General features: G+C 45.4%; 1 long non-coding RNA gene across 3 annotated transcripts in view; it reads left to right on the top strand.

Annotated features, from left to right (window-relative positions):
• Window positions 1–12143, top strand: part of LOC140215950 (uncharacterized) — a 530759-nt gene that overhangs the window by 106745 nt on the left and 411871 nt on the right. For all 3 annotated transcript variants that reach the window (XR_011892558.1, XR_011892559.1, XR_011892557.1), the window contains exon 2: window positions 1205–1338. This is a non-coding gene — a long non-coding RNA (uncharacterized lncRNA). The remainder of the gene's footprint in view (window positions 1–1204; window positions 1339–12143) is intronic.

The following is a 12143-nucleotide window of genomic DNA, read 5'->3' as shown; positions in this document are numbered from 1 at the left end:
ACATTTGCGAATGACGCTGTCCTTGCTTTGTACAAGGTGAAGTTTGACACATCTTGGGAACCGCCTTGCTTAACATAGACTTTGGCGCTCGACCAGGCATGACGACGACGGAACGGCCACGATGGTACGACGGCGACATCATGATGACAACCCAATAATGACATGGCGATTTTAGCCGGATCACACTCAAATAACTACAACAAAATGAAGATAGAACGACACTGGCATGACGATGTCTGCATGATGACGAAACAATGACGACAATTACATGACGACTACGCAATGACGACCATGGTATTACAACGCTAGCGGGACGAAAACAGGACGACAATGGGTCGACGAAACTGGAACAACGACGACCATACGTCAACGACGTCATGATGACAATGGAATGACGAAGCTGGAATGACAACGGCGCGACGCCATAGGCATGTTGCCTAAAGAATGGCAGCCAAATCACTACAAAAAGAAATTTGGAGGACGCTTATGTTTCGCCTTTAAGACTCGAAAACGAGAGCCTACAAAGATCCTTGACTGCTTCTCACGCTTCCCGACAACTGGAGTTTATGTAAACGTAATATTTACATGGGAGCGCTGGCGGCGAACGTTGTGGACGAAGGCGCCTTGTTAGTAGAAACGCGGCCTCTTGCGTGGACCGATCCAGGACGTTCTGCACAACCGTGTGAAAAAAACATCATTTTCAGGTTTCTGTTATTATTTAGCAGTTCTGACATTTAAGTCTGAGAAGATTTAGCATAACAGGCATGCGCCGTTGAGGTTTTGTTTCGTGAGATTTGTTTGTGGGCTGTCATGCTCAAACTTCCGAGGCATAAATTTGTCAAGATTGAAACACAACGTATAAACAACTTTAGTTACAGAACGGTGTGGCAATATAACCCATATATACCGCATGTTATATAGAAAGGTGTGGCATATGCGTGTGCTTAAATATATGCGGAAATTTTCGCTCACGGACAACTCCACCGACGGCGGCACCGGCACCGGATTTTCTACGACACGGGGCCCTTAACGATTGTCCACAATTCATGCTGTGAAGGTGGTTGGACAACGAAGCTGTAAATGACAACTAGAATGATTACGCATTGCGACGCATGTTGAAATTATTTACGTGGCGACATTCCCATGCACTTTACCTAATTATTAGTCTAACATGTTTCGACGGTTTGCGACTTGACTTTTCCAGGTACTTCGTGCACCTACAAAGAGTGGACCAGAGAGAAGAGAAATTCGCCGCGCCTCGTATGCACGGTGCTCTTCAGGAGTCCTCACTATGCCTGGTCTTCCCGTAGCACTGTCACAACACAAATCATTTCTTAGGTGGGTTGTGTTTTTACGTACGAAAGTGTGGTTACGTCACTCCCTGCTTTGTATCAAGCTGCCGTCGCCGCGGCAGCTTGCGCAACAGCAATCTTCACCGGGTAACGTATATGGGGGGAGCGCTACGTGCTTCGCATTGCATGTAGGCGCAAGAGCGCCTTATCATCAATTATGTGGTCCGGATGGTTCTTTTGAGATTGTTCTTTTTTGAAATGCCTGCTGTTCTGTATGTATAAATAAGTGAAGCTTTCGCTTCACTTTGCTGAGTGGCTGTAGCCTCTGCCGTAAGGTGAGAGAGAGAATGACGAGGAAAGGCCGGGAGGTTAACCAGATATGAGTCTCCGGTTTAGGTATGAACCATTGAATTGGGGGTGTAAATTCCATAAATGATAAAAAGTATATAAAGCCATAAATGATGATAGTTTTCTATAGACGTTACACCAAGAAGAAATCCCGGGATCCTAGCCATAGACAGCTTCGGTGTAAAAATGAACACGATGAAACGACGACGATGACGGCATGATTTATGATTACGATGGAACGAGAACGACGGCGTGACAATGACTGTATTATGACGAAGGAATAACAAAAATTGCAAGGCAACGATGGTATGATGGGTCGGCATGACAGACGACAGGACGAAAATGATAGGATGAGAATGGCATAACGATGACTGTATTTTGGCGACGCCATGGATAACGTCAATACGGTGACGAAGCTTGAATGACGATGGCGGCATGGCCACAAAGTCACAGCGTCAGTGGGATAACGAAAGTAGAATTACTACGGCAAAATGGCGGTAATGAAACCACGACGACGCCATGACGGCGACTGTGTGGTGACGACGTAAGAAGACTATGGCATATCGACGAAGGAATTATGACAATGGAATGATGACGACCGAACATCGACGACGCGTATGACGGTGACAATCTGACAAGGCAGTGAAGGTGACAGTAAGTACGGTCGAAGGATGATGAGGACATTACATCTAAGGAATGAACACAATGGTGTGACGGCGATGAAATGGCGATGACCGAATAAGGACGACGGCATGACAGCGAAGACATGACGAAGATGGTGTGTTGATGGTAGCGTTCACGTCAGTGCTTACAGGCATGTGCACTAGCTGCCGAGGCGGGCCACCTCGGTCTGCACTTCCTCCCGAGTTGTACCCTCCCGAGTTGGGCGTGGCTTCTCGCTGGCACGTCCCACATCTCGGCGCATATATCTATGGGTGTATAAATACTATGGTTATGTGTGCGCCGAATGAAAGTACTAGTGAACGAGCTTATATACTGTGAAAGTACGCGTACCTCTGTTCTGCGTAACAAAAAATAAATTACTGCATAAAACAGAAACATGTAAGGTCGCCTCACAGGTTTTCCTGAAGTGCACCAATGTGTCTGGAAAATGTGATCGAATTATACTCTCACGATGGACCGAAACAAAAAGACGAGGACATGTATTGCTAAAAACTCACAGGACAGTTACTAATGTGTAGCGCGGATGTGTAAACGTTAGCTGCGGGGCCAGCTAGGCATTTTCGCTTCCGATCGCGAGGTCGCCGAGTCGCTTGGGGGTGTGAAGGTCCTGCTTCCTGCCCCTTGTATTTCTTTAGCTACAGTGCTGCTTCTGGTTATAACAAGCACATTTCTTTTCTTTGGGCATAATAATGCCCCTTTTTTGCGTACAGATCACTTTAACATGGTTAGTTTTCCAGGTTTTGTCTTGCCGCGTGACAAATAGGCGATGTTGGCGCGGTATTTTCTCTACTATTGGTGACAATGACGTAGAACTGAAAAATATATTTGCTATTTTGTTCAGCGAAATATTGCCAAATCAATATGTACATGTCATATTAAGGTGCACAAATTGAACTGCTTCATGAAGTCGCGTGACATACAGGTGAAGTGGGCGTGGCAAACTTGATCAATCCCGCAGGTCCAATGGTGGAAAAGGAATAGCTTTACGTTATATAGACCACGAGCATGGGGTCGCATTACAGTTGTTATGGATGTTGTCCTAATTCTGAACAAGAACTGGATATTGCCTTTCTTTAAGCGGCATCTTTTAAAGCATCCAAACCAGAAACAGTCGATATGTGAGTTTGCAGCTTACAAGAAATTCTTACATTATAAACTAAGCTTGTCAAAATATTGTACCTATAAATTTCTATATAAGGTCATTCCACGCTAACTGTCTCAACCGTGGCGCTCAAGCGATATACATTTCTCTGAAAATTTTAATGAGACGTTCCACATATGTGAGCATTACTTGCGCAATATTTTCCCGTTTTGTGCAGAAAATGCTTTTTGCTCCTTGAAGGACAATTTGAATTTCAGAAAGCCGTGGAAAACCAGGTGCTAGAAAAAAATTGCCAAAAATCGACCATCTCACGCATTGTTTCAAACTGAGTTTTGCCGGTGAACTGTAATATATTCTAAAGCTTTATTTTCGACTCTATGCTGCGCACATAATCTAAAATAAATGCCCCAAATTGAAAAAAATGATCTTTCGGCCTATGATGAGACGTTGGTACCACACTAAGGACGCCCTTGGAAAATACGAAAAAAGCGGATATATTTGAGAAGCGTAACAACTTTCCCCACGGAAATCTTGATCGAAGTAATTTGTGTTCCCCCCAAAGAAACAAAATTCACTATGAGACCCACTATTCCAATAATTTGGTTTGCGCTTCGATTTCTCCTCATAGCATGTTGGACCATAATTTGCATTAAACTACAATCTATTTCATTTTTTACAATCACACATATACTGCTAAAAACAAGAAAGGGGCTGACAGATGGAATAGCACACTGTGGTATAAAGTTTGTAAACAGGGATAAGGTGCCTCAGAAAGGCTGGCCAACGTTTCGATAGGAGGACCTATCTTCGTCAAAGGCGGCCTCGTCATCCTCGGCGTGTTAGTTTTAAAAGGTTAGTGCAGTGACGTCACGTGCGGGTGTTGTCGCTGGCGGCTGGTTTTAAAGACAGAGATTACCAGAGGAAACAAGCGCTGTCGTCCGACGTCTGTGAGCTTCATTCCCAAGACGAGGGGACAAGAGCGTGACAGTGGGCACGCGGGGAGAAAAGAAGAGAAATAGAAGCAGAAAAAAAAGAAAAAAAAAGAAAGGGGGGGGGAAGCCAGGGCGGCACCAAGACAGACAAAAAAGAAGGGGGGGTGAGAGTGAAAGAAAAAGAAAGAAGAAAATGAAATTTTTAAGACTACATAGATAGACTCGATCACCTTAAAGAAACGCTATCAAACAGGAACCACCCAAACAGTGACCTTCAAACAGCCTACATCGCTGCAACCAAACTTGATCGAGCCGAGGTCCTCAAGCCCCGCCCGAGGATCACAAGAACAACAACGCCTCTTCTTACTACTAAATTCTCAAACGCACTCCCAAACGTGAATAACATCCTAAGTAAATACTACCCAATTCTCACCAGCAACCAGAAACTTCAGACGATTTTTCCCGACCCTCCCAGAGTAGCCTACAGACGCAACACTAATTTTAAAGATGTTCTTGTGCACGCCAAACTACAGAAAAAGAGGAAGTTCGGATCCAATCCCTGTGGCCGCCCCAGGTGCTCTACATGCCAACACATTCAATCTACTACTACAGTAAAAAGTACAGTGTCGAATTACACACACAAGGTAACTTCGGCTTTCACCTGCACATCAAGCAACGTAGTCTACTGTCTAGAATGCGCCGCTTGTAGCAAACAATACATAGGTGAGACTGGACAACAAATCAATACAAGACTCAATGGTCACCGCGCGGACACAAAACACAATTTACCCAAAGCAGTAGCCAGCCACTTTAATGAACATGGTCATATATTTGACAAAGCAAGGCTCTATATACTGCAAACAAATTTCCGTTCCCCTCGCGAAAGGAAGTATACGGAATCGTACCTCATACACAAGTTTAATTGCCTACACCCGACAGGAATTAATTTGGCACGCGGCAACTTAGAATCTTTAAAAGCGGTAACTTAAATCTGAAACTCTCATATCATCAACCAAGACACAAAACACATTAGGCCACCAGCTAACTTTAATTCTTAACCTCACCTACTCTTCCATTTCGAAGAAATTTTTTCCTGCCCACTACCTAATTTAATGTACTCTTTCAGGTTTTTACGTCTATACCAACTGTACGACCCGCTTCTTCCATGTACACTTGCCCCCGCCTGCTTCTGCGCGCGTCACCCTCCTGTTTGTTATTCCGGTTTCGGTCCCCCTCCCCCTCTCCCTTCCCTTCCCCCCCCTTTTTTTTTAAACCTATTTTTTTTAAACCTCCTCATCAACACATTCCGAAGTCCATATGCCTTTTTCGGTGCCTCAACCCAGAGTATCGCTATTTCTGGAGGCCGCCGTAACGACACCTACGTTGAGCGACTGGGGCAGTGCCCCTTGAAAGACCATGCCGCTGCCTTTCAGTCACCCCATACACTGCACCGCAGACTCCTCGTCGCCATCTTAACTATTTCAAAATTACTCGACGTATTACTGCTATGCTACTCAAGTCACTTTCAACTCATGTTTTTTTCTTTTTTTGGTGTGTGTCTTTTTTTTTTTTGTCTTTCGTGTTACTCGCGCACTGACCGCTTGAACGGCCGTTCTAATGCCTCAAAAACATGCCGCCAATGACTCCCCCGGAATACCTCCTAACCTTTCGCATCCCCAACACGCTCCCAAGCCCGTATTTCTTAAAAATTTCATTTTTTTCTTTCTTTTTCTTTCACTCTCACCCCCCCCTTCTTTTTTGTCTGTCTTGGTGCCGCCCTGGCTTCCCCCCCCCCTTTCTTTTTTTTTCTTTTTTTTTCTGCTTCTATTTCTCTTCTTTTCTCCCCGCGTGCCCACTGTCACGCTCTTGTCCCCTCGTCTTGGGAATGAAGCTCACAGACGTCGGACGACAGCGCTTGTTTCCTCTGGTAATCTCTCTTTAAAACCAGCCGCCAGCGACAACACCCGCACGTGACGTCACTGCACTAACCCTTTAAAACTAACACGCCGAGGATGACGAGGCCGCCTTTGACGAAGATAGGTCCTCCTATCGAAACGTTGGCCAGCCTTTCTGAGGCACCTTATCCCTGTTTACAAACTTTATACCACATATACTGCTATTGTGGCAAACCAACTAGCTCTTTCAGATAATTTCAAAGTGGTGATTATGATCATGATTTCCAGAATGTTGCACATACCCACAAAGGAATCAAGTGGCGCAGTCAAAATTGATATTTTTGTTAAATGCATGTGTTCGCCTGATTGAGTATTCTGTCTGGACCTAATCCTTATATGTGGTGGTGGACTATTGTCTTTATTTTTTCACGCAGTAAACAAAAGTAACAGAATGGTGGACTAATGTTTACACTATCAAGCTGCCGCACTGGTTGGCCCATATTCGAATTCCGTCGTCGAATATGCTTTCTTTTAGGTTGATGAGAAGTTTACTCGCCGAGAACCCAAGCAACGGCCGACCGAACTACCGACTGACCCACGCGAAACCATGCACTTGTAGTCAATGAAAGCTTCCCTTAAGAACTTGTTTTGTTTATACTTTGCCAATACATTGAAGGTTAAATGATTATTATATAGATTTATTAAACTCGATCATTGGCCCATTGAAGACAATCGACAAGTGGAACTTGGACATGACGACAGGGCCACCAACCGAGAAATGCTTCCTGGCACGTTAATAACACAAAGAACAAAGTGCCCGTGATGTCGAATTTGGCCTCCATCTAGGAACTTTTAAGTGCTTCTGAATGTAATATAATTGTGAATGTCTTTGTTCAAGTTTAAGTTTATCCAGCCTGCCTTTAGAACAAGGCTTTTTAAATCAGTCATATTGTAGAGGAAAACAACAAAAGAGCACCAGTGGCAGCAGCTGCCGACTTCATCTCTTTTTTTCTCTCTTAGATGTTTCTCTTGGACAATGTTTGCAGGGCGTTTGCATGTATGTAGGGGGCGTTGTCCATATTTTTCTGTTTCAATCAGGGACAATTTTTCAGAAATTGCACTGCTTTGGTTGTTGTAGTTGTTGCAACATGGTTACTGGAATGCTCCAACGCTTTTCTGAGAGGGCATAAATCCCGCCAACAAGGCAGGGGAGAGGGCACGCAGAAGTCGCGCAATGATGCGGGAAAATGTTAAGGCGCCTTTAGATGTTGCCTCGTCGACTTAACCAGAGGAGTGAGAACTCTGTGAAGCATTTGCGGTCTTTCTACGAAAATGTGGAACATTTAACTGAATAGAGCCTAGGTGGGCTACAGAGACCCCGTTTGGTCTTCAGCACTTCCCTGTATCTTCTTATTTATTTATTCTCGTCGACAAGCATGGGTCCTTCTCTGTCATTCCGTTGCAGTTTTAGTTATCCCCTTCCGTTTCCGTGAGCAGTTCGTTTTCTTTTTCATAATATCTTGACTGTGCCTTTGAAAGCGTGTTTTTAAAGGCCCTTCGATTGGCGCTACGCACTCACAAATGTGAAAACCTTGTTTCTACAAATAAAAACACAAACAAATAATGCTGGTTACGCCAGTTACAATAGCTCATAATTGTAACTCAGGAGAGGAAGACAATTTGACAATATCGTAGTCAAATATGTAAATTACGCGTGACCAAGATTACTTTACATTTTAATATTGCGAACATTGTTTCGAAAAATACAATGATTCGTTTCCTTAAATAAATTACGATGTTTGCGCCGTCAGCAACCTGTCTGTAAACTATTAAAATATCTGTAGGTAGGTTTATTACCCCCCACCTTACCCTCTCTCGGCGACTGGGATAGCAGCGTGTTCAGTTTCTGTATATAATAAAACTTTTCTACCATTACTACTACTACTACTACTACTACTACTACTACTACCACTACTACTACCACTACCACTACTACCACTACCACTACTACCACTACCACTACCACTACTACTACTACCACTACTACCACTACTACTACCACTACCACTACTACTACCACTACCACTACTACTACCACTACCACTACTACTACTACCACTACTACTACTACTACTACCACTACTACTACTACTACTACTACCACTACCACTACTACTACTACCACTACTACTACTACTACTACCACTACCACTACTACCACTACTACCACTACTACTACCACTACTACTACTACTACCACTACTACCACCACCACCACCACTACTACTACCACTACCACCACTACTACTACCACTACCACCACTACTACTACCACTACCACTACTACTACCACTACCACTACTACCACCACTACCACCACTACTACCACCACTACTACCACCACTACCACCACCACTACTACTACCACTACCACTACTACTACCACTACAAACCTTAATACATTCTATGACACGCCTACTGTTTATTTGTCATATTTCTAGAAGTCTATAAAATAAAATATTTTAACACATTCCTAAACATGGCGACGTTGCGTGGTTAACCACCGCAGAAATAAGCTGTGGAGATTATTATCAAAAACTTGTGTAAAAAAATTGATTAGATGTGTCTGCTGAGCCAAACGCAAGCGTTTCAAGTTTACGCTTTAGAGGCTATCCCCCTTTCTGATTGTGGTTTCTATATTATCTGAACTGTAGTAAACAGTAGTTCTTTTTTGCATTACCAGAGACATACGAGCGGTCGGCACATGCATGCGGGCTGAGAATATAGCTGATATTCTACCAACTATACATATATCTAAGACATAAACGCGTATATCTTCTTGAGACTAATCACTCGTTATAAAGAGAACCCGTCTATGGGCACGAACTCGGTGCACCGTGATACAAACGCCCGTGAATTGTGAAAGTGCAGCGTCGATGGCCGATTTTACACGCACACTTTGCAAGCGCCAGCGTTACATTCTAACCCAGCTTCTTCCTACAGTGAAGCTGTTAAGGGCTAGTTCTCCCAGGATCGTGTCCGTGTGCAGACTCCCCAAAACACCCCATACGTGGGCCGATACCGAAGTAGTGCAATGCCGGGCTAACGTGCGGCTGAGGTGAAGCAGTCGTTAAGCACTATCCATACGTGGGCTGATGCCGAAGATAGTGCAGTGCCAGGCCGACCCGCGGCGGAGGTTGAGTCCGTCATTAAGAAGCCCACATACACAGCTTCGCTGGTCATCCTTCTTCACAGAGTAGAAGGGCCCTGACTTATTTTATTTTCGATCTGCACGCGGAAGATTTATGCCCTCGCGGTAGCGCTGCTTGGTTCTCGCTGATGGGAGTTGGAACAACTACCGGCGTCGCTTTCAAATCAAGACTTATGGCGACCTCGAGTCTTCTCTGCCACCATACACAATCAATCCTCGCACGTGCACCGACACAACGCACCGTAAGATGCTGAAAGACTTAAAGCCAAAATCTCACTCCTTCTCTTCACGTAAATAAGGTTTGCTTTGCGGTGCCGTTTTGTTGTTTCCTTGGGCAAACATCGGTGACACGCGCCGCCTTCGCACTCTAAGCGAAGTTCCCACCGGGGCTGACCGTTATGGATGGCTACATTTGTCGGAAATCGCGGAAGCGATTTATTTGCTCGAATTTAATAATGGTCCAGGAGACGCGTCAGAACCCAGCTCAGACATCATCTTCCCGGGGCCGTTTTTCCGCGCATGTATAGCATTCACTCCGGACTTTTATTTGCTGGCCTTCACTTTCGAGTTTACTGTATCCTGTCTGCTAGCTTCCCCGTATGTTACGTACTTCTTTTGCTTCCTTATTCGGTGTTGGAGCACTCTCCAAGGGAAAGCAGTTGCGGTGTGAAAACAAACGCAGAAAATTGCTGTGACGCTTCCTGACAGGCGCTGCAACGTTCGCATGCGCCTCCATCGAAGCGTCTTTTCCTTTCCTTTTTGTTAGCTCCGCTTTCTAGGCACAAACAATTTTTGTGTCCCCTACGCCGGCGTGACTTGTAAATAAAGGAAAGAGAAAAAGTATAAGGAACATACTACGGGCGCCTTATGTTACACAGTGTCATGCACACTGAAGAATAATACTGTTTGTTGTTCTGCATTTCTTGTTTACTGTTCATAACTCTGCACTAAGTACACCGGTAGAATCAGAGATAGATATTCTAAATGTTCATTTGTAATGTCTTTTCTCTCGGAATATACGCCCACGCACTGAGCGGAGCAATTTCGCTAAATAGGTTCAGTGCTTAGGTTTACCGTACGAAATTCGTATCATATTGCTACCCAGCTGCAACCGACATTCGTTTTCATGTTTTCTAATGGGCAAGTATAGAAAGCTGTAGAAAAAAATATAGTATAATATATAATAAAATATAATATAGTATTTTTATAGTATAAAAATATAAGAATAGAAAGCTGTAGAAAGCGCCGATGACATTCGCTTTATGCAGATGCTGTCTCACCGGCAAGCTTAAACCTTGCCTTACCTGGGCTTCCCCAGCTACCAAGCAGTTAGCCATAGACGGCATCAACGACCGCGCGCACGCTGTCGTCCTGTCTGAGTATGTGTTAGAAACAGCGCATGACGATTTGGCCCACAAAGCTTCAGTGTTGCAGTGTGCAGCTAGGCGGCGTGCAGATGCCGTCGCGCAGCAGTGCGCTACCTCACAGGCTCCCCTGTTGCAGTGCGCACGCTCTTCCGTTGATAACTAATGTCCACATTGTCCACTGCTCTAACGACAGGTTACACGCTGAAAGACAGCAACTGCGATACCAGAGCAGCACGCGATCGCTGCTGCCAGTTCGCGTCGACGGGTTGGGAGAACTGACAGCGCTTGTGGACACGGGGGCTGGGCGTTCGGCCCAGCTTGGGCTATAGGCCCTTGAGCCTGGGACGGAACCACCCTTGGTACGCCTGGGGTGAGACGTACAGCTCGCCGGCACCATTGATTTGCGGCTACGCACAACCACTGGTACAAAGTGTTTGCATGAGGTTCCTGTCTTCGGCGACTTGCCTCTCGACCTCATTCTTGCTGTGGACTGCTTTTCTCGCTGGTATCGTGCAACTGCGCACCGCGGGCGCTAAAGCTAAGATTCGCTGCACAACCTCATACGCACCACCTGCTGGGCCGCATAGAGATTAACCTTCCGGCAGGTCGATCGTTTCCAGTGTGTTCTAGCAACATAGCATCCTGTTCGCGGCACCTATGCCATACTTCCCGGTATTGACTTGCTTGAGCACCGTATTACGACTGACAGCTGTATATATATATATATATATATATATATATATATATATATATATATAATATTGCAATGGGGGTGTCCGCCTAGCAGCACTAGCTCTAGGTTGCAGCGGTAGGCTTAAACCAGGTCGGTGCTATCTCGAAACGGGGAAGCAAGCACACCTCGTCGTCTTCTTCTCATTCACTAGCACCATGCCCACTGCCCAGTGCCTTCAGTACAATCACTCCTCACCGAAAGAGTAGCCATCCTGGCGACCTAAGGGCAGGAAAACACAGAAGGGCCATGGCACTGCTTGAGCCGGGAGACGTGCACAATTTCCTGGCCGCGACGACGCTGGTCGGAAGGTGCTTCCGCTGGCTCGATGAGGTAGTTGACCGCGGATGTGTTTTTCAGTACCCGATAAGGACTGTGGTACTTGGATAGCAGCTTAGAGGAAAGGCCTGGAGGAGTAGAGGGCACCCACAACCAGACCATCGAGCCAGGAGCAAAGCACGTAGCCGCAGTAGATGAATCATGGCGATGCTTTTGGCGCCACTGGTCCTGGGATGTCAACGAACGAGCGAGCTGGCGACATTCTTCGGCGTAAGCAGCCGCTCTAGAAACAGTCGTGCACTC

Source organism: Dermacentor andersoni, chromosome 2, assembly GCF_023375885.2.
Source record: "Dermacentor andersoni chromosome 2, qqDerAnde1_hic_scaffold, whole genome shotgun sequence".
Lineage (NCBI taxonomy): Eukaryota > Metazoa > Arthropoda > Arachnida > Ixodida > Ixodidae > Dermacentor > Dermacentor andersoni.
The sequence above is the reverse complement of the archived record's forward strand: the minus strand, read 5'-3'. Positions and strand labels throughout refer to the sequence as shown.